Below are 24044 nucleotides of genomic sequence, written 5' to 3'. Positions count from 1 at the left end.
ACCGATCTTTACAATCCACAGCAGTAAGTTCAAGAAGAAAGGTGTGTGCATGGGGTAACATTTGGCCACTCAGAAGCTAAAAATGTTGGAGTAAGGTGGGAAGGAGTTAGCCAGGAGGAAAAAGAGAAAGATAGTTTCAACTGAAAGAGAAACTGGATGATGCATGCTGCTATGTGATGCTTGGCATAAGTTCAGAGTGCTGGGTGGTGCTGTGAGAGGCTGGAAGCCAAGTAGGGCTCCCGTCATGGGCTATTTGTGAGTCCAGATAATGAGCAGAACTGTGTCCTATTGGTGATGGGAGTCATCAGAGAGTTTTTGACAAGGGGATACCTTGCCAAGTGCTGCTACTTTGGAACATCCCTTGGGGCTTGGGGCTGGAGGGTGATTTGAAAAAGACAGAATGGAGTCAGAGAGATTCTGCCCAAGGTTTTTTGCTGTTGCCCAGGTGATAGAAAGGAGGTGATGGCTGGACCAAGGCAGTGGAAAATATATGGAAAACAGGCAAACAGGTTAAATAGATATTTTGGAGGGAAAAAAATCAGCAAAACCTGACACAGAATATACACTCAATGATTATCTTTAATTAAATTGATGGGATTAGAGGAATAGAGTGGAGATGATATCCTTCTCCTAGGGTAGTAGTATGAGAGTTAATGGTCAGATGCTAAGCAAACACTCAATAAATACATGCCATGGCCATAATTGTTATCAGATACAAGCTATGGCTGTAATTGTTATCAGAGTGGCAGACTATCCAGGGAGATCTTTCCAAGGCAGTAAAGAAGCTCAGGAGACGTTCCTGGACTCAGGGGCTTTGAGATTGACGAATGAGGGGTAGGCTGGTGGACTAGGATCTGGGCATTACTCCAGGTTCCAGGAAAGATAGTCAATAATTATGGACCTGACAACATGCCCTGTAAACTATTATTGATCCCAATTCCCTGCACTAAATTTGTCAGTTTCTACTCATTGAATAACATCCACGTTTGAAGCCTTAAGGGAATGGATTTGGGGTCATCCCCTGAGTACCTATCCTCAGGAAATGTCCACCAGTATCACCCTTTTATGTTACCAGGAGGTCTCTCATAATAGCTCCATGCTATCTTCACTCTCACCTCCTCTTGGCCTTCAGAAAAGAAACCAATCCACACCATGGGATCACTGAAGGGGCCCATGGCAATGTTTGCATTTCTGCATTTACCCCAAACAGCACTGGACCTTGAAACTATTAAATATAGTGAACCTCAAGTTTCTCTTCAAAGAATCAGTATGTCAGTATGTTCATCTCTCTTATTCTTTGATTCTCCATTTTAAAGTGTAACTTCCCGGTTGTCTTTGCCCCCTTACTTCTAGTTTCATTGAACAACCTTTTCCACCAGTTATAATCAGTAGTTCACATCTGTTCCAGGGTCACCTGCTCCATCCTGACTCATCTTGGTCACCTTCTTTGACCTGAGTCACCTGTGGTCACCTGCTCTGACCTAAGTCAGCTGTTCCTAACTGTCCTCCCTGCCAAACTACTTACCCTACCACTCTGGCTCATACTCCTCCTCTCTTTAAAATAGCCAGTTGGAATTAGCTTAGACTGTGTTGTCCAACCCTAGCCAATAGGGGAATGACACAGCAGTAGATCTGCATCAGGAATAAGAACTCCTTCCCCTCCCCTGTTCAGGTGTGCTCTCACCATTGTTCCATCTGTGAGGAGCACCCTTTCTGCAGAAAGTAAAAATTGCCTTGCTGAGAAAATTAAATTTACATTTGAGTGCTATTTCTTTGTGGCACCAAGGAACAAGCATTTCTAATGAAGTCATGATATGTTCTGTTAGGGAGTTGAGGATAAGGGTAAGCCGTATTATACCGTAGTCACCTAACTTTAGGAGTACCACTGCAAGTACTATTGATCCATCGATAGGGGCTTCTATGTGGGCTTTGGGGAGTCATAGGTAAAGTCCGTATAGGAGTATTTTTACTCAACGTCATAATACATGCTAATCATATAAGGTTACTGGATCAGGAGGCTAATAGCTCTTGGATGGTAAGCATTATTACTAGCACATTTAGTGAACCTGAGTCATAGGTGAAGTCTGTATAGGGGTATTTTTACTCTAAAAGCCATAATACATGATAGTCATACAAGATTATTGGATCAGGAGGCTAATAGCTCTTGAGTGGTAAGTATTATTACTAGCACATTTAGTGAACCTGAGGTATTTTGAGTATAAACAAGTGCAACAAGTAGAGGAAGGGACCCTACTAGTGTATAAAATAAGAAATATGAATTTCCATTGAGGCATTCTGGTGGTTACCTCAGTGGGTGATGGTAATTAGGGTAGGAATTAGTGTAGCATCAAGCTTTGCTGGCCTTTAGGCATCTGCTTTAGCTGAATTCATTTGGTTTTGGTGACTCTTCATCTGATGTTTCTGCCACATCTGATCATTGCCTTCATCACAAGCGAGACTGTGTTCACCTGTACTGAACAATCTGGACAAAGAGTTGGCTCCTTCCCTGTGCACGGGGCAGGGAGTGTCTTAGGAAAACAGCCACCCATTGCTGACACTGTGCCTAAGTCTCTGAATCCTTTTGTCTTCTTTGGACTATTAGACACTGATAAGTCCCATTTTGTTTTGGGTTGAAATCTAGTCTTCTCCTTGGCTAGCATTTCATCAGCTCCGGGCCTGGGAGGAGCAGTCTGATGTCTGGATGGTCTTTGCAGGCATCAGGGGGTCATTCCTGACCACAGTCATCAACTCCCACCCACATCTGTGGCCCTGGCATTTTCATTACCTCCCTCTACTGATAGCACCTTGCAGAAATGCTCAATAATGTTCCTGGGCAACTCCCCTCCAATAGCAAACTAAAGCTGATGCTTTCTCATTTCATTCTTCTTCTTATTATTTTTTAAAAGAAATGAAGAACAGTGCCACATCAATAAAAGAGAGAAAAACCCCTTATCTCAAAATAAAGAACAGTAATCATAAAGAAAAAATATTTGGCAATGTTTCACCACTGGGTACATTGTAATATCCATATTTTTTTTCATTTTCCCCTGAGTAGTGAAAACTCCATTACAGATGCTGAATGCCCAGAATCACTGTTCCTGATTCTCAAGGGAGATCCTCTTGCTGAAAGCTCCAGGCAGCTGGTGGAATACAGTCAGGGTTGGGTGAGTAGGTGGAGGACGGGGTAGGGAACTCACAGAATCACAAGGACATTTTAGGAGCAGAAGTAAGTGGAGTATTATCCACAGCTCCACTCCTATTTAATAGATAAAGAGACTGAATCCAATGATGTTGCAATAAAGTATCCAAGGTCACTATTTTTTTTTTTTTTTTTTTGAGACAGGGTTTTGCTCTGTCACTCAGGCTGGAGTGCTGTGGCACCATTTCTGCTTACTGCAACCTCTGCCTCTATGGTTCAAGCAATTCTCCTGCCTCAGTCTCCTGAGTAACTGGGATTACAGATGCCCACCACCATGCCTGGCTAATTTTTGTATTTTTAGTAGAGACAGGGTTTCACCATGTTGGCCAGGCTGGTCTCAAACTCCTGGACCAAGGTGACCCACCTGCCTCGGCCTCCCAAAGTACTGAAATTACAGGCGTGAGCCCTCGCATTTGGCCTGTAAACACTTATGAACAAACTAGCTTGAGAATAGGTCTCACCTTGTTGCCTCTAGGTTCAGGAGTACAGGTGATTGTGAGTACATGACCCAACCATTGCGTTGCACGTGACTGTCCCTCTCCCAACCAAAGACTACATGAGGATATGAGCCTCAGGGTCTGAGCTAGACAAAGCACCACTAAGCCCTCTGCAGCCTCATGCACCGACAGACAGCCCTCGGGGTGAGGTCTCTGTTTTCCGGGTGAAGCCTGCTCCATCCTTCATGCCTCAGCTCATTTATTGATCAGAAAGATGGTGAAATCTCATCACCCAACTCAGGACCTTTCATTTGCTGTTTATCTGGCATAGCTTTCATTTCTAGATAGAGAGAAAGAGCTATCTTAGGTACACTGAATTGAATTCTTTCTATCTGGGAGCAAAGTACAAAAAAGAGCCTGGCAGAACCCAGTCAGTTCTGCCTCCAGCTCCGGGAACCCCTAGACATTCTGGTCAGCACTATCATGATCACTGTGAGGTGACCTTGCAGTGACCTTTTCCCGACAGCCCCTCTGAGGTCTTCTCTCAGGCAGCAAGAATGCCGGTAGACTATAGACTTTCTTTTCTTTCCTTTTCTTTCCTTTCTTTTTCTTTTTCTTTCTTTCTATCTCCCTCTCTCTCTCCTTCCTTCCTTTCTCTCTCTTTCTTTCTTTCTTTCTTTCTTTCTTTCTTTCTTTCTTTCTTTCTTTCTTTCTCTTTCTTTCTCTCTCTTTTTTCTTTCTTTCTTTCTCTTTCTTTCTCTCTCTCCCTCACCTCCCTCCCTCCCTCCTTCCTTCCTTCCTTTCTTTCTCTCTCTTTCTTTTCCTTCCTTCCTTCCTTTCTCTTTCTTTCTTTCTTTCTTTCTTTCTTTCTTTCTTTCTTTCTTTCTTTCTTTCTTTCTTTCTTTCTTTTTCTTTCTTTCTGCCTTTCTTTCTCTCCCTTCCTTCCTTCCTTCCTTCCTTCCTTCCTTCCTTCCTTCCTTCCTTCCTTCCTTCTTTCTCTCTTTCTTTCTTTCTCTTTTGAGAAATAGGATCTCATTCTGTTGCTCAGGCTGGTGTGCAGTGCTGCAATCATGACTCATTGAATCCTCAAACTTCTGCACTCAACAGATCTTCCTGCCTTGGTCTCCTGAATAGATGAAACTACAGGCACATGCCACCATGCTTGGCTAAATTTTTATGTTTTGTAGAGATGGGGTCTTGCTATGTTGTCCAGGCTGGTCTCAAATTCCTGACCTCAAGTGATCCTCTCATCTTGGCTTCCCAAAAGACTTTCTAAAACACCAAACCCAGGAGGGAATCACTTCCCTCAGGGATGAATGTAACACTTCCTTTCACCTAGTCCTGGCTAAGGCATGGTATTGGCTCACCCCTCACCCTAAGCAAATAAAGTCTTTAAACCAAGTCTGACCATACTAAGCAGACCGAGGTTGCTGCAAAAGAGCAGCTCGGGGTTATTTTCCAAGAGCCTCCTCTCATCCATGAGTCTGTGTTGGTCTGACTCATGCATTTGAGGCAGATTGTGGACCCTGGCCAGGAACTCACAGAAGCAAATTCTCCCTCCACCACTGCCCACTTGCTGTCTGACTCTGAGCTCGTGACTTAAATGTTTACCCAGTGTTCTCATGTATGAAATGAGGTGGAGGGACTAGGCTTGTGTGTGTGTGTGTGTGTGTGTGTGTGTTGCTAGGGGCTTTTTCCTGGCTTAAAAAATAAGTGTATTAGTTTCTTCTCATGCTGCTAATAAAGACATACCCAAGACTGGGTAACTATAAAGGAAAGAAGTTTAATTGACTCACAGTTCCACATGTCTGGGGAGGCCTCACAATCATGGCGGAAGGCAGGGAGAAGCAAAGCCACGTCTTACATCGAGACAGGCAAGGAGGCGTGTGCACGGGAACTCCCTCTTATATAACCATCAGATCTCATGAGACTTATTCACTATCATGAGAACAGCATGGGAAGGACCCACCCCATAATTCAGTTACCTGCCACCAGGTCTCTCCCACAACACGTGGGAACTATGGAAACTACAATTCAAGATGAGATTGAGGTGGGGACACAGCCAAACCATATCAATAAAGTTGCAAATATGGGAAAAAGAATTCCTGTATCCCCTTGGTTTAGATGCTCCAGTTGCTTCGGCTTTCATAACCACAGAATAATTACCAAAATTCAGGATGTGAACATCGGTACCACACTATTATCTAACCTATAGACCTTATGCAAATTATTTTCCAGTTGTTTCACAGATATTCTTTTTCTGATCCAAGATCCAATCCAAGACTGCACATTCCATTTGGTTGTCAAGTCTATTTAGTCTCCTTTCATCTTTTAGTCTCTTTTGTTTTATTATTGGGTTACTGTTGCTATTATTATTTATCATCTTTTTAATGTTAGTATTATTATTATTCTCCTGAAATCTTCAGTCTTTTTAATCATCAGATAAATTAGACTGATAGTGTGAAAATGAACATGTTACCTTGTTAAATCCCAACTGAGCTCATTGGTCTCAAACGTAAGTAGCTTTCACCCAAAGGAAAGGGAGGTAGCCAACTGGGTGTAGCGGTTCACACCTAGAGTCCTGGTTACTCGGGAGGCTGAGGCAGAAGGATTCCTTGAGCCAAGGAGTTTGAAGCTGCAGTGAGCTCTGATTATGCCACTGCACTCCAGCCTGAGTCACAGAGCAAGACCCCAACTCCAAAAAAACAATGGGTGCTAGAGAGGGGTTACACCCTGCAAGCATGTGGGAAGGAAGTAGCCAGCAGGAGGAGAAGGTGCTGACATCCAGCCTGATTTCTGCTCACCACATTCACCCCCTGGCTCTAGGCTGGGTCTTCCCCCAAGGGTTCCTTTTTCTAATTAGCACAAAGATGCACGTGGCGTCTTACTCAGCCTGGTGGCCTCATTTCAGATGGACACCATCTCTAAGCATGGAAGGTGTGGCCAGCAGAGAGAGCATCATTACACAGGAAGCAAGAGGGACAGCAGTGGCCACACACACAGCTCCTCAGTCAGGCAGGGGTGAGGACCAAGTCCATCCTCCTTCTACCCCACCCCAAACCCTCAGCTCCCTGGTCACCATTCTTGCTGTAACAAACACTACATTGGCCGGGCATGGTGGATCACACCAATAGTCCCAGCACTTTGGGAGGCCGAGGTGGGCAGATGACTTGAGGTCAGCAGTTTGAGTTCAGCCTGGCCAACATGGCGAAATCCCGCCTCTACTAAAATAAATAAATAAAAATACAAAATTTAGCCACACATGGTGGTGGGTGCCTATAATTCCAGCTGTTCGGGAGGCTGAGGCAGGATAATCTCTTGAACCCAGGAGGTAGAGGTTGCAGTGAACGGAGATCATGCCACTGCACTCCAGCCTGGGCAACAGAGTGAGACTCCATCACAAAAAAAAACAAAACAAGAAAAAAGCCACTACATGTAGTGCCTTTACTTTGTTGATGTTTATTTTTCTTGATAAAACAATGTCTGCTCATTAAATAAAATTTAGAAAATAGGAAAAGTAAAAATGAAATTAAAAATAAGTGACTATTGCTGCACCCACCACACGTAGGCACTATTAATATTTGTTTTTGTTAGGTGCTAAGCTTTTTAATGAAATTCTATATTATTGGACTTTTAAAAACATCTGTAGGGCCAGGCATGGTGGTTCACGCCTGTAATCCCAGCACTTTGGGAGGCTGAGGCAGGAGGTCACCTGAGGTCAGGAGTTTGAGACCAGCCTGGGCAACATGGCAAAACCCCGCCTCTATTAAAAATACAAAAATTAGCCTGGCGTGGTGGTGCATGCCTGTAATCCCAGCTACTCGGGAGGCTGAAGCAGGAGAATTGCTTGAGCTCAGGAGGTGGAGGTTGTAGTGAACTGGGATTGCATCACTGCACTCCAGCCTGGACGACAGGGCAATACTCTGTCTCAAAAAACAAAAACAAAAACATACTGTTGTGGTTATATACTATCATGCTTTTTACTTTTCTATTAAATCATGGATATTCTGATGTTATGACATTAATGTATTCCATCAATTTTACAATATTGTCTCAATTTTAATAACTGTATAATGTTGCCTCAAGTGACTACACTCTGGGCTTTGTAACTTTGGCATCATAATGGAGCATCCATGTGGTCTTCAGCTTTTGCCATTATAAATTACACGTTGCCCCTTATTTAGAACTAGTCTCTTAAGATAGAATTCCGTAAATGCTATTACTTGGTGAAAGACCACTGAGCCATAAAGTTGGTGTGCACAGCAATACTCCATCATCAAATGGAAGTGGTGTATAAGCGATTGATCCCAAGTGGGCCGTGTAGGCATAAGTAAGTTACATAAAGAAGTTGCCCTGGCCTGTGCATGGTGTCAGGTGCCTGTAATCTCAGCTACTCGGGAGGCTGAGGCAGAGAACTGGCTAAACCTGAGAGGTGGGAGGTTGCAGTGAGTCGAGACTGCGCCACTGCACTTCAGCCCGGGCAACAGAGTGAGACTTTGTCTTTAAAAAAAAAAAAAAAAAAAACCTCTAGGCCAGTGGAGTATAAACTTGAAGACACAGGAAGCAAAAAATTTTGCTAGTGCCTCACTAGGAGTAATAGTGAGTGGTGCCACTCCCGTTCCTACCCCCTTAATTCCTGGAGCTGTGAATCTTGGCTATGGGAGAAGCACTACCAGATATTGGATGCTGATTGAGAGCACATGCAGATTTCTGGAGAACCTTGTACCAGTCTTGTAAGGTTTTCTCACCTAGTTGGTTGTGTAACTGAGTCTTCAAAGTGCTATTCCACTGTTTTACCAAACCAGCTTCTTATGAGTACTAGGGAACCTGATAAGACCATTGAATCCCATGAGCATTGCTGCACTGCTTTTGCTATGACAGGAATTCCTTGATGAGAAGCAATGCTGTGTAGAATACCATGATGGGGAATGAGGCATTTTGTAAGTTCACAGATGATAGTTCTGGCAGAAGTTTTCTACGCAGGGAAGGAAAAATCCATATCCAGAGTAAGTGTCTATTCCAGTACGGACAAATAGCTGCCCCTTTCATGACGGAAGAGCGCAATGTAATCAACCTGCCACCAGGTAGCTGGCTGATCCTTCTAGGGAATGACGTCATAACAGCAGCTCAGTAAAGGTTTGTGCTGCCGGCAGATTGGACACTCAGCAGTGACTGTATGCAAGTCAGCCTCTGTGAGTGGAAGTCCATGTTTCTGAGCCCACTGAGAACCTCTATCCCTGCCATCATGGCCACTTTGTTCATGAGACCACGGTGTGATGATAACAGGGTTGTCTGGAGAAAGAGGCACACCAGTATCCACAGAATGGGTTGTTCTATCCACTTAATTATTAAAATGCTCCTTTGTTGAGGTCACCCTTTGGTGAGCAACAACATGGGACACAAATATCTTTTTTGTTGATTTTTTGCCTGTTCAGAGACATCTATCTATTCACCTCTTCCCCATATTCCTCTGTCACCAATTTTACAATCATGCTTCTTCTAAGACCCTGACAATCCAGCCAAACCATTAGCTATAGCCCATGAATTGGTGCATAATCACATATTTGAACATTGCCCCTTACAAGCAAAATGCTCAACCTGGTGCATTGTGTGAAGTTCTACCCGTTGGACGATTTCGCTTCACCATTGTCCTTCAGTGATGTTCCGGAGAGGGGCTGTGGTGTAGGGGCCGTCCACTTTCAAGTGGTGCCTACAAATTATGCAGAACCATCTGTAAACCAGGCATGAGTCTTCTCTTCCTTTGTCAGCTGACCACAAAGAACTCTCCAGAAGGTCATAGTTGCAGACTGGGAAAGAGAAGGCATTGGAGGAGGAGAAAGAACCATGGGTATTTGGGCTACTTCTATTTATTTATTTATTTATTTATTTATTTATTTATTTTTGAGATGGAGTCACTCTTGTCACCCAGGCTGAAGTGCAATGGCACGATCTCGGCTCACTGCAACCTCCAACTCCTGGGTTCAAGTGATTCTCCTGCCTCAACCTCCCCCGTAGTTGGAATTACAGGCACCCACCACCATGCCCAGCTAATTTTTGTATTTTTAATAGAGACGGGGTTTCACCATCTTAGCCAGGCTGGTCTTGAACTCCTGACCTCGTGATCCACCCGCCTCAGCCTCCCAAAGTGCTGGGATTACAGGCGTGAGCCACCGTGCCCAGTCTGGCCTAGAGGTCTTAATTCCAGAGGAAGAAATGCTTCCACCAGGATACACGACAAGATTCCATTGAATTGAAAATTAAGCCTGCCACCTGGCCACTTTGTGGCACTTTATGCCTCTGAGTCAATAGGTCAATAAAAGGGTTATGATGTTGGTTGGGAGAAATTGGACGGCTAGTCCATGATGGCAGTAAAGAAGAGTATGTCTGGAATACAGAGGACCCCTTAAGGCAACTCTTATTGTTACCATACCCTATGATTGATTTCAGGCAATTAAAAAAAAAAACGACAACAACCCAATTTAGGCACAACTATTAATGAAGGTTTGGTTCACCCCATCAGATAATGAACCACAACCAGCTGAGGTGCAGCTGAAAGCAAAGGGAATACGGAATAGGTAGTAGGAATATATAAGTATAATAAGTATGTAAGTATAAATATCAGCTATAACCACGTGACCAGTTACAGAAATGAGGGCTGTAATTATGAGTATTTCCTTTTTATTTTGTATGAATACAAATACTACATATATACACATATCTATATATATTATACACACACACATACACACACACACACACGTATATATTAAGCAAATAGCTTGTTTTCTTTTCTCTCTTAGTCCCTTATCAGGTAACAGCAGATGTATTAATATTTTGTTAGTATTTAAGTATTGCTAATTTTACATCCTAGTATTTAAGTTAAGGTATATCAGGAAAAAAGGAAGCCTCACTCACAACTTTATTTTCTCTTCTGATGAAGACATTCATGCATTTTTGATTGGACGAAGGATAGTCGTATCTTGTTAAGTGGAAGCATGATCTTGTTAATGTCTTTATTTGGAGACTACTATGGTTTAACAAGATTCACCTGGGTGCCCATTGACAAGGAGGTGACTTCTGATGGTTAATTTTATGTGTCGACTTGACTGGGCTCAGGGATGCCCAGATACCTGGTAAATTTCTGGGTGTGCCTGTGATGGTGCTCTTGGAAGAGATGAGCATTTGAATCAGTATACTGAGTAAAGGTCATCCTCACCAGTGTGGGTGGCCATCACACACTTCACTGAGGCTCTGACAAGAACCAAAAAAGCAGATGAGGGGTGAATTTGCTCCCGCTGCCTGAGCTGGGACATCCATCTTCTCCGGCCTCAGACATTTGTCCTCCCGGTTCTTTGGCCTTTGTGTTTAGACTAGAATTATGCCACTGACTTTCTTGATCTTCAGATTTCAGATGGTAGATTGTGGAACTCCCCAGCTTTCATAATTGCATCATCTAATCCCTTATAATAAATATATTTCTATATATTTGTATCTATTTATATAATCTACCTATCTAATCTAATCTATCTATCTATCTATACTTCTATCTATTTATCTATCTATCATCTATCTTCTATCTATTCTATTCTATTCTATTCTCTTCTATTCTATTCTATTCTATTCTAATTGTTTCCCTGGAGAACTCTGACTAATATAGTCATTGAGATACTGGAGTTGTTTGTCACAAGAAGTAATGTTGATGTACTTAATACTTTGTATGCCACATAATACTTGGAATTAAGTAAACTGATATACAGTATGATAATTTTGATATCAACTCATGGGCTAGATGATGGAGAAGAACATATATGAGAAATGGGGTGAATTGAAGACAGAGTAAAAACAAACTTGGATGCCTGCTAAGGCATTTATTCATTGTGTTCTAAAAACAAAGAGCAAATAGCCCTTTTTGTTTGTTTGTTTGTTTGTTTTGAGACAGAGTCTCACTGTATTGCCCAGGCTTCAGTGCAGTGGTGTAATCTTGGTTCACTGCAACCTCTGCCTCCTGGGTTCAAGCGATTCTCCTGTCTCAGCCTCCCTAGTAGCTGGGACTACAGGAGTGTGACACCACGCCTGGCTAATTTTTGTATTTTTAGTAGAGACGAGGTTTCACCATGTTGGCCAGGCTGGTCTTGAACTCCTGCCCTCTGGTGATCCACCGGCCTCGGCCTCCCGAAGTGCTGGGATTACAGGCTTGAGCCACCGCGCCCGGCCACCAATAGCCATTTTCAAGCACAAGAGTATCAAGATGAACTATGACTGCCAAATGCTTTTTTATTCTCTCTCTTCCCACAATTTGCTCCCTGACATCATGCTGTGATCACCGTCAGTGTTTAGTAAATAGCTATTTAAAGCAAGGCAGGAAGGAGCCATTTGGCATGGTGTCATCAGTATCTTCATAATTCTGCTGTGCTTAGCAGTTACATGATTTTCATTCTTTATTAATTACACCCATTACTTTGAGTTACAGTGTCAGAATTTCTTACTTGAATTTAGTTAAATGTCTGTAGCTTTGCTTTGGTCTCTTTTAACCCTCTTCAAGGAATGCACTAGGTCTCTGCTCATCTTCGGAAGGACTCACTGAAATAGCTGCCAACTGTGCAATGCATATCTCTTTATTGATTTCTGTAGGAACCTATCAGCAGGAAGCCAGCCTGAGCCTGATATGAAGTTTGTATATTCTCCTCTTCCTTTCATAATAAGGGACTCAGTATCTTTTAAGGATAACATTAAAATGTAAGGTTCAGAGAAGGTTTATAAATCACCATAAACCTTCATGTTCTCTGTCTTCTTTCCTTTACTATAGATTTCTGTGCCTAATTCGTTACATTCAATGAGAAATCAGTTATACGATCCTCCTTCCCCATCCATTCTCCATCTGCTTTGTACGCGACTTCCTTTGCCCTGACTTCTTCGTGATTATTCTGCCCAGCGAAATAGAAAGCTCCAGGCCGCTCACAGTATATTTATAGTATCATTTAGTTAAAGAGAAGATACTGAACATAAGCATTTTTTTTTTTTTAATAAGGTCTTCCCATCTGGTCTATGACTAAGAAATTAGTAGATTGACCCTTAGTTGAAACTTTAGCTCTTATATTAATGGTTTGTCCACTTAACTAGCCAATGATTGCCAACCTTATTAAAGGATGCTAATGAATAAAAAATGTTATCAGAAAACAATAATTAACCTTGAATATAAAAGTATTAACCAGAGGCAATCAATCATTTTCCAAGGCTTAGTAAACACTTAGAATGCATTACGAGTCCCTAAAGAAGCAATTAAAGAACACAGCTATTCTGTTTCAAACAGAAGTAGCAAAGGGTCAGTCATACACGACATGTAAATTTGGTGGTTGCTGGTGAATGTAAGCCAAACGGTTGACTCTGGTGCTGTACTTCTAGAGCCTGAGGCTTCCCCATAGATGAGTCTGTAACATAGCTAAGCATGCGTTTCTCTAAAAGGACATATCAGAGGTTAACACCACCTGACATAAACTGCTTTGATCATTGCCTACTTTGGCTGGTTCTTTTATATTTTGACCCATATTTTAATAACAATAGTAGTAACAATTTATGATATACCTCGCAAAATTGCTTTCCTTACAGGTGACAAATATGTGCACTGTTATTAAAAGTGTGTCGTTGGCCGGGCACAGTGGCTCACACCTGTAATCCCAGCACTTTGGGGGGCCGAGGTGGGAGGATCACCTGAGGTCAGGAGTTTGAGACCAGCCTGGCCAACATGGCAAAACCTTGTCTCTACTGAAAATACAAAAATTAGCCGGGCGTGGTGGCATGTGCCTGTAGTCCCAGCTACTCTGGAAGCTGAGGCAGGAGAAGTCACTTGAATCCAGGAGGGGGAGGTTGCAAGTGAGTCAAGATCACGCTACTGCCCTCCAGTCTGGGCGACAGAGCGAGACTCCATCTCAAAAAAAAAAAAAAAAAAGAAAAAATAGAAAAAAAAGTGTGTGGTTGTACAGATTTCACTCCACACTGGTCAGTATTGAGTATTGTGTAGTATTACCTTTCCCAGCTGTGTTGAGAAATAATTAACATACAATAAGTGAAAATATATGAACTGCACGATTTGATACATTTTGACATGTCTATACACACATGAATCCATCACCACAATCAAGATGAAGATGATACCTATCACCTGTCAAAGATTTCTATTCCCCTTTGTCATTCCCCTTTCTCCAAGCCCCTGACCCCTTTCCAGGCAAGCGCTGATCTTTCTGTCACTATCGATTAGCTGACATTTGCCAAATTTTAAATAAATGAAGACATACATTATCCTTCAATCAGAACACTTGTTTTGAAATTTTCACATTTTTGTACAGGTCTCAGATCTCAATAGATCATCTATTTTTATTGCTGAGTAACATTTATTTATTTATTTATTTATTTATTTATTTATTTATTTGAGACGCAGCCTCGCTCTGTCACCCAGGCTGGAGTGCAGTGGCACGATCTCGGCTCATTGCAAGCTCCACCTCCCGGGTTTTATGCCATTCTCCTGCCTCAGCCTCCCGAGTAGCTGGAACAACAAGCATGCACCACCTACGCCTCGTTAATTTTTTTTGTATTTTTAGATAGAGACAGGGTTTCACCGCTGAGTAATATTTTGTTATACAGATATGTCACAGTTTACTCACCCATTCACTTTTTGTGAGACATTCAGGTTGGTTTGAGCTGTTGGCTATCACGAATAAAGCTGTTATGAACATTTGCATGCAAATCATTGTATGGACATGTGACTATTTCTTTTGGTAAACATCTATGAATCATAGCGCATGTATACTTTTAGTTTTTGAAGAAATTGCAAAACTGTTTTCCAAGGTGGTTCTACTATTTTACATTCTAAGTTGCCATGTATGAGAGTTTCAGAATCTCCTGAAATAGAATATAAAATATTATATTTATTTTAAAATGCTCATTTCTCTTAAGAAGATGTCCATAACTTAAATATTGGCAGCTGCTATATTTCCAAGATGTTATTTTCATTTTATTTCCTATTTAAAATTAATTTTAATGCTTTAACATCAGATCAGTTTATCTATTGTCATTGGGTCTCAATTTAAGAGAAAAAGTATTTATTTCTAGTTTTCTCCACTTTATGAAATAAATCTATTTAGTGGCAAAGATTTCCCTCTTGTCCTCACAACTTTTATCCTCAAATCTTTTTTTTTTTTTTTTTTTTGAGAGAGAGAATTTTGCTCTTGTTGCCCAGGATGGAATGCAGTGGCGCGATCTCAGCCCACTGCAACCTCTGCCTCCCAGGTTCAAGCGATTCTCCTGCCTCAACCTCCACAGTAGCTGGGATTACAGGCATGCACCACCATGCCCATCTAATTTTGTATTTTCAGTAGAGACAGGGTTTCTCCATGTTGGTCAGGCTGGTCTCAAACTCCTGACCTCAGGTGATCTGCCCGCCTTGGCCTCCCAAAGTGCTGAGATTACAGATGTGAACCACTGCGCCCGGCTGTCCTCAAATCTTACAGAATTTGAGGAGAGGTTTCAAGGTATCTGACTACATGTATCTGACACTCACCTCTTCGACAGAGAAGAACCCAACGTAGTGAGTAAATAATCACACTTCGAACAGATCATTGATGAGAGTTCAGTGAAATTCAACAGAGAAGTGATAAGAAACACCTAGGCTGGGCCGGGCGTGGTGGCTCACGCCTGTAATCCCAGCGCTTTGGGAAGCCGAGGCGGGTGGATCACGAGGTCAGGAGATCGAGACCATCGTGACTAACACGGTGAAACGCCGTCTCTACTAAAAATACAAAAATTAGCTGGGCGCGGTGGCGGGCGCCTGTAGTCCCAGCTACACGGGAGGCTGAGGCAGGAGAATGGCGTGAACCCGGGAGGTGGAGCTTGCAGTGAGTGGAGATCGCGCCACTGCACTCCAGCCTGGGCGACAGAGCGAGACTCCATCTCAAAAAAAAAAAAAAAAAAAAAAAACACCTAGGCTGGGTGTGGTGGCTCACGCCTGTAACCCTAGCACTCTGGGAGGTCAAGATGGGTGGATTGCCTGAATTCAGGAGTTTGAGACCAGCCTGGGCAACAGGGTGAAACCCTGTCTCCACTAAAATACAAAAAAAAAAAAAAAAAAAAAAAAAAGAAAAAAGGTAGCTGGGTGTGTTGGTGGGCACCTGTAATCCCAGCTATGTGGGAGGTTGAGGCACGAGAATTGCTTGAATCCAGGAGGCAGAGGTTGCAGTGAGCCGAGACTGTGCCACTGCGCTCCAGCCTGGGCAACAAAGTGAAACTCTGTCAAAAAAAGAAAAACACCTAAAGCAAGGAAAGAGAGGGAAGTGAGGCAGCATATTTGTCTCAGATTGACAGGAGCCTGGCAAGGATAAATGGGAGACACTCCACCCTCCCAATCCCCATTGCTCCATGTTCCTACCGCAGGCTCCTGGGTCCTCCCCACAGGAGAGCCCCTCCAGCCTTGCAGGCCCTGAGAAAACATAGAGAGCTGCCCGGAGATGGCAGGACAGCTTTGCTCCGGAGAGGGAGCTCACCCTGAGTCCCCCACGCATCCCCGAACCCTAGGCAGCTACAACACGTTGCCATTTTGGGAGCCAAATCCCCACCAGACTGCATTCTGCCTTGGAGCCCAACAGCCCCTGCATGCCCACATCCATGGAGCCTCATGACATCACCTTCACAGCTGGCTGCTGCCACCAGGGCCAAAGCACAAGTCATTGGCAGCAACCTTACTGCTCCCAACATCACAGCCTCCATGCATTTTCACACGTTTCAAGGACAGAATCCCCCACCCGGAGCTGCTGCCATGGGCAGGGCCAAAGTGTGAACAACAGGCAGTGACCCCACTGTCTCAGCGTTGGAGCTGACACACATTTATAAGCACCCCAAGGAGAAGATAATCTACCCACAGCTGCTATCTAGGGCCAAAGCACGTGTTCCAGCTGCCTGCCTATGGCTGCTACCATTGAAAGCTATGCTGTCATGCCTAGTAGCAGGGCTACAGCACAGCCACTGTGCCTCCACTCAAGCATTTTACCAGGAGCCTGATGATTACCCTGCCCTTGCCTATCACAGCCTGCACACACCACTGAGGACCTGAGGACAGGTCCGTATAGTCCAGCTCCAGACCCTCCTGTGCTCAAACATGCTGTCTGGGGGCCCAGGGATCACCCAACTTTGTCCACCTCACTACTGGCACCTGAGCATTCCTTTCAGTGACCTAAAGTTGGGCCCATCCAACAGTGGCACTGCCACTGTTGCTGGCATCCACCCATATGTGCCACCTGCAAGCCTGGGAGCTGGCTCATGCAATCCATAGCAGCCATTGCCAACACCAGTGTGGACCAATGGGAACAGAGGATTGTTCTACCATTGCTACTGCCATCATTCATGCCATGCTTGCTCCCGAGGGGCCTGAGGACCCGCCTGACTGCTTGGCTCACTGCTGTCAGTACCAGCTCCCAAGAAAGCTTCCTGGAGGTCCCGAAATGAGCCTCCCTGGACTCACTAACACCAGTGCCAGTGTGTGTCACATTAGGACCCAAGAACCGGCACGTTCAGTGTACTGCTGCCACCACTGGAGCCTGAGGACTGACTCAACTTGCATTCCTGTCACCAGAAAAACTTTACCACAGCCTCCACTGATAAACATACATGAAGGCACTGAGAAAACCACAGATGCCACTGATGCTGTTCACAGCTGAAGAAATCATAGAGCAACTACATACTGCATACACTTAGAATTAAAGCCAAAGTGGGCCAGGCGCGGTGGCTCACACCTGCAATCCCAGCACTTTGGGAGACCAAAGTGGGTGGATCACCTGAGGTTGCGAGTTTGAGACCAGCCTGGCCAACCTAGAGAAACCCCATCTCTACTAAAAATACAAAAAGTATCTGGGTGTGGTGGTGCACACCTGTAATCCCAGCTACTTGGGAGGCTGAGGCAGGAGAATCGCTTGCATCTAGGAGGTGGAGGTGAGCTGAGCTGAGATTGCGCCACTGTACTTCAGCCTAGGTGACAGAATGAGACTATCTCAAAAAAAAAAAAAAAAAGAAAGAAAGAAAGAAAGAAAAAAATTAAAGCCAAAGTGTACTAACCAACCAACATCATAGATACACCTTCAGGAAAAATGCTTTACCTATGAAAGCAAACTTAAAAATTGGAAGAAGCAACTATTACACCAGATGTACAGATATCAACATAAGTGCACAAAAAAAAAAACCATGAAAAAGCAAGGAAATATGATACCTTCAAAGGAACACAATAGTTCTGCAGTAATGGATTCCAGTGAAAAAGAAATGTATAACATCCTGGAGAAATAATTTAAAATAATGATATTAAAGAAGTTCATGAGATACAAAAGGATGTAGATAACACAAAAAAACTAGAAAAACAATTCAGAATATAAATGAAATATTTACTAAAAATATAGTTATAATAAAAAAGAACCAAAGAGAAATACTGAAACTGAATAATTTATGGAAGGAAATGCAACATATATTTGAAAACTTTGGCAATAGTCTATACCAAGCAGAAGAAAGAATTTCAGAACTCAAACACAGGTTTTCTGAAATAGCACAGTCAGACAAAAGTAAAGAAGAATAAAAGAGAATGAATAAAGTCTCTGTGACATATTGGACACCATAAAGTGACCAAATATTTGAAATTTTGGTATCCCAGAAGTTGAAGAGTGACCAAAATGGATAGAAAACTTAATTAACCAAATAATAACTGAAAATTCCCAAGCCTAGCAAGACATTGAGACATCCAGACATAAGAAGCTCAAGAATCCCCAAATACACACAACTCAAAAATACCTTCTTTATGGCACATTATAATGACACTGTCAAAAGTCAAGAAAAACAAGATAATCCTAAAAACAGCAAGAGAAAAGTATCTAGCCACTCATAAGGGAACCCCCATCAGACTAACAGTGAATTTCTTAGCAGAAACCTTATAAACCAGGAGAGACTGGGATGATATATCGAAAGCGCTGAAAGAAAAAATAATTTTACCAGTCAAGGATACTTACTATACTCTGTGAATATAGCAAAGATACCCTTCATAAATGAAAATGAAGTAATATCTTTCTCAGGCAAGCAAAATCCTAAGAAAATTCATCACCATTAGACTTGTTCAACAAAAAATGGTTAAGGGAATCCTACACATACAAGTGAAAGGATGATATCTACCTTCATGAAAACACATGAAAATATGCAATCCACTGATAAGGCAAACCTACAAATAGGGAAAAGAAAAAACTCAAATGTTACCACTACAGAAAACCACCAAACCACAATGATAAATAATAAGAGAGAAAGAAAAGGACAAAGGATATACAAAACAACCACAATTCAGTTAACAAAATGACAGAAATAAGCCCTCACATATCAATAATCACCTTGAATACAAACAAATTGAACTTTCCACTTAAAAGATATAAAAAAGATTTTTTAAAATGACCCAACTATATACTGGCTACAGGAAACTCATCTTATCTGTAAAGGTACATATAGACTGAAAGTAAAGGAATGGAAAACGATATTCTATGGAAATGGAAATGGAAACCAAAATTGAGCAGAAGTAGCTATACATTAAGTATACTTTAAAACATACTTTAAGTCAAAAACAGTAATAAGAGACAAAAAAGTCATTATATAATGATAAAAGGATTAATTCAGTAAGAGGATATAAAAATTCTAAACGTATATCAACCCAACACTAAAATACCCAGCTATTTAAAGCAAATATTATTAAGTTGAAAAGGATAGACTCCAATACTATAATGGTTGGATACTCTAACATCCCACTTTCAGTAGTAATCAGGTCACCTAGACAGGAAATTAACAAAGATATATCGGATTTAAACTGTGCTTTAGAACAAATGGACCTCAAAGACATTTACAGAACAGTTTATCCAACAGGTACAGAATACACAATCTTCTCGTCAGTACATGAAACATTCTCTAGGACAGATTACATGTTGAAACTCGAAACAATCTCAAAAAATAACAAAAAGTTGAAATCATATCAAGTATCTGTTCAGACAGTGGAATAAATCAAAATCAATAACACGATGAACTTTGAAAACTGAAAAAAAAATACATGAAAATTAAACAACGTGAAAATCAAAACACAACACACCAAAATCTATGGGATACAATAAATGCAATTCTAAGAGGGAATTTTATACCAATTAGCATCTACATCAAAAAAGTAGAAAGATTTCAAATAGACAATCTAATGAGGTACCTCGACGAACTAGGAAAGCAATATTAAACCAAATTCAAAATTAGTAGAAGAGAAAAAATGATGAAGATCAGAGCAGAATTAAATAAAATGGAGACTAAAAAAGTTACAAAGGGTCAGTGAAACAAAAAGTTGTGTTTTTGAGAAGATAAAATCAATAAACTGCTAGCAGACTAACAAAGAAAATAAGAGCAAAGACTCAAATTTTTAAAAATCAGAAAAACAAAATCAGGACGCATTGCAACTGGTACCATAGAAATACAAAATATCATCAGAGACTTATGAACAAGTATACATTAACAAACTAGAAGATGTACAGGAAATGCATACACTCCAACATATCAATATTGAATTGGGAAGATACAGAAACCTGAACAAACCAATAATCAGAGTAATCAGATTTGAATCAGCAATAAAAAGACTCCCAACAAAGAAAAGTCCAGGACTGATAGGTTCACTGAAGAATTCTATCAATCTTACAAAGAATTAACACCAATTCTCCCTATTCAAAAAAAAAAAAAAAAAAATTGGAGAGGAGAGAATTCTCCCTATTCATTCTATGAGACTACTATTACCCTGGTATCAAAACCAGACAAGGATGCAATGAAAAAAAGAAAAATACAAGCCAACATCTCTGTTGGACACAGACACAAAAATCTTCAACAAAATACTAGCAAACTGAATGCAACAGTATATCGAAAAGATAGTACACCATGATCAAACAGGATTTATCCCAGGGATGCAAAGATGTTTTGACATACACAAATCACAAAATGTAATACGTCACATCAGTAGAACAAAGGACAAAAACCACCTGATCATCTCCACAGATGCAGAAAAAGAATTTGATGAAATTCAACATTTCTTCATGATGAAAACTCTTAATAAACAAGGCACAGAAGGAAATATCTAACCTAATAAAAGCTGTATATGACAAACCCATAGATCATATTACACTGAATGGGGAAAAGTTAAAAATCTTTCCTCTAAAAACAGAAACTAGACAAGGATACACACTTTCACTACTCTTATCCAGCATACTACTGGAATTCCTGGACATAGCAATCAGGCAAGAGAAAGCAATAAAAAGCATGCAAATTGGAAACAAAGGAATTAAATTGTCCTTCACAGATGACATGATGTTACATCTAGAAAAACTTAAAAACTCCAACAACAAACTTTTAGATCTGATAATTAAATTCTCTAATGTTGCAGGATATAAAACCAACATACAAAAATGAGTAGCATTTCTATACACCAATAATGAACTGAGAAAGTTCATATAGCTGAGAAAGAAACCAAGAAGGCAATTCCATTTACAAACCTACCAAAAAAACATAACCCTTCCTAGTAATATATTTAACCAATGAGATGAAAGAGTTCTACAAGTAAAACTGTAATACAAACTGCAGATGAAAAAAATTGAAGAGGATGCAAACAAATGGAAAGACATCTCATGTTTATAGATTGGAATAATTAATATCATTAAAATGACTATACTGCCCAAAGCAATCTACAGATTCAAAACAATCCCTATCAAAATATCAATGCCATTTTTCTCAGAAATAGAAAAGCAATTCTAAAATTCATGTAGAATCAAAAAAGAGCCTAAGTAGCCAAGGTATTTCTGAGCCAAATGAATAAAGGCATCACACTACCTGACTTTGAAATATATTTCAAGACTATAGTAACCAAAACAGCATGGTATACATCAATGGAACAGAATAAAGAACCCAGAAATAAACCTATGTATTTACAGCCAATTGATTTTTGACAAAGTCAGTGAAAACATACACTAGGGAAAGAACATGGTCTTCAATAAATGGTGCTGGGAAAATTGGATATCCATAGGCAGAAGAAGGAAACTGGACTCCTGTCTTTCACCATATACAAAAATCAACTCAAGATAGATTAATGACTTAAAAGTGAGACACTGGACACAGTGTCTCAGGACTGTAATCTCAACACTTTGGGAGGCCAAGGTAGGAAGATCACTTGAAGCCAGGAGTTTGATACCAGCCTGGGCAAATAATGAGAACTCAACTCTACAAATAATAATAATAATAATTAATGAAAGTAAGACTCAAAACTATAAAAATACTAGAAGAAAACATAGGGGAGACACTTCAGGACATTATTCTGGGCAAATTTTATGAAAAAGGCGATGACTAAGGAAACAATCAACGAAGTGAATCTACAAAATGGGCAAAAATATTTGCAAACTATGAATCTGACCATGGATTAATATCCAGAATATATAAGGAACTCAAACACCACGACAGCAAAAAACAAAACAAAAAAACAAAAACCCACAAATAATCTAGCCGATTTAAAAATCAGTAAAAGATCTAAATAGAGATTTCTCAAATGAAGACACACAAATGGCCAATAAGTGCATGAGAACATGCTCAACATCACTAACCATTAGGGAAAGGCAAATCAAAACCAAAGTGAGATACCACCTCAGCCTGGTTAAAATGTCTATCATAAAAAAATAAACAAAATAAGAAGTGCTGGCAAGGATGCAGAGAAAGGGGAACTCTTATATACTATTGATGGGAATACAAAAGAGTACACTTCCGGGCAACAGTACGGAGGTTTCCCAATAAATTAAAAATAGAACTATCATATTATCCAACAATCCTACTAGTGTGTATATATCCAAAGAAAATGAAATCTGTATGTTGAAGAGATATCTGCAGTCCCATGTTCATTGCAGCATTATTCACACTAACCAAGCTATGGAATCAACATAAGTGTCCATCAGTGGCTGACTGGATAAAGAAAATGTTGTATATGTACATAGTGGAATACTATTCAACCATAAATAAATAAATACATAAATACTAAGCCAAATAATAAGCCAAGCACAGAAGGACACATCTTATATGATCTCACTCATGTGTAGAATCTAAAAAAATATTGATCTCATAGAAACATACAAAAGAACAGTTGTTACCCGAGACTGGTGAGGTATAGGTGAGGAGAGGGAAAGAAAGAGAAGTTGGTCAATGAGTACAAAGTTACAGTTAGACAGGAGAAATAAATTCTGGTGTGCTATTGCACAACAGTGATGATAGTGGACAATATTGTATGGTACACTTCAAAGTAACTTGAAGAGAGGATTTTAAATATTCTTTTTTTTTTTTTTTTTTTTTTGAGACGGAGTCTTGCTTTGTCTCCAGGCTGGAGTGCAGTGCTGCAATCTCGACTCACTGCAACCTCTGCCTCCTGGGTTCAAGGGATTCTCCTGCCTCAACCTCCCGAGTAGCTGGGACTATATGCGTGCACCACCACACCCAGCTAATTTTTGTATTTTTAGTAGAGACGGAGTTACACCATGTTGGCCAGGATGGTCTCGTTCTCTTGACCTCATGATACCCCTGCCTCAGTTAAGTATTCTTACTACAAAGAAATGGCAGGCATTTGAGATGATCAATATGCTAACCATTCTGATTTGATCATTACATAATGCACACCAAGCATCACATTACATCTCATAAATATATATAATTATTATATGACAATGAAAAACAAAATAAAACTTATTACAAAAAAGGAGAATGATTTGACCACCGACCCCATCCCTGACTTATTTCTCCTGGTGCCTTATGCCTGGATTATCTCCTCTCCTGCTGGTGTTGGTTGTTTCTTTTTTTTTTTTTTTTTTTTTGAGACGGAGTCTCGCTCTGTGGCCCAGGCTGGAGTGCAGTGGCCGGATCTCGGCTCACTGCAAGCTCCGCCTCCCGGGTTCACGCCATTCTCCTGCCTCAGCCTCCGGAGTAGCTGGGACTACAGGGGCCTGCCACCTCGCCCGGCTAGTTTTTTGTATTTTTAGTAGAGATGGGGTTTCACCGTGTTAGCCAGGATGGTCTCGATCTCCTGACCTGGTGATCCACCTGTCTCAGCCTCCCAAAGTGCTGGGATTACAGCTTGAGCCACCGCGCCCGGCCGGTGTTGGTTGTTTCTAGCAGCTGTGGCTGCTGCACCTGGAGGTGGGCTTGCCTGGGCAGAGAAGGAAATATCCATAGGCATCCCTGGAGGCAGGATCTGACTTCCTCCAGAGGTTCCAGAAGCTGGACACTGAGCTACAATCCATTGCCCTAATATCCCCCACTGGGAACCAACTGGAGAGGTAGCGTGTACACCCTTCTATCCC

At 41.3% G+C, this 24044-nt stretch overlaps 1 long non-coding RNA gene across 1 annotated transcript in view; it reads right to left on the bottom strand.

The window, feature by feature from the left end:
• Positions 1–24044, bottom strand: part of LOC140710593 (uncharacterized) — a 148040-nt gene that overhangs the window by 92555 nt on the left and 31441 nt on the right. The window lies entirely within an intron of this gene.

The sequence above is a fragment of the Chlorocebus sabaeus genome, chromosome 28, assembly GCF_047675955.1.
Source record: "Chlorocebus sabaeus isolate Y175 chromosome 28, mChlSab1.0.hap1, whole genome shotgun sequence".
NCBI lineage: Eukaryota > Metazoa > Chordata > Mammalia > Primates > Cercopithecidae > Chlorocebus > Chlorocebus sabaeus.
The sequence above is the reverse complement of the archived record's forward strand: the minus strand, read 5'-3'. Positions and strand labels throughout refer to the sequence as shown.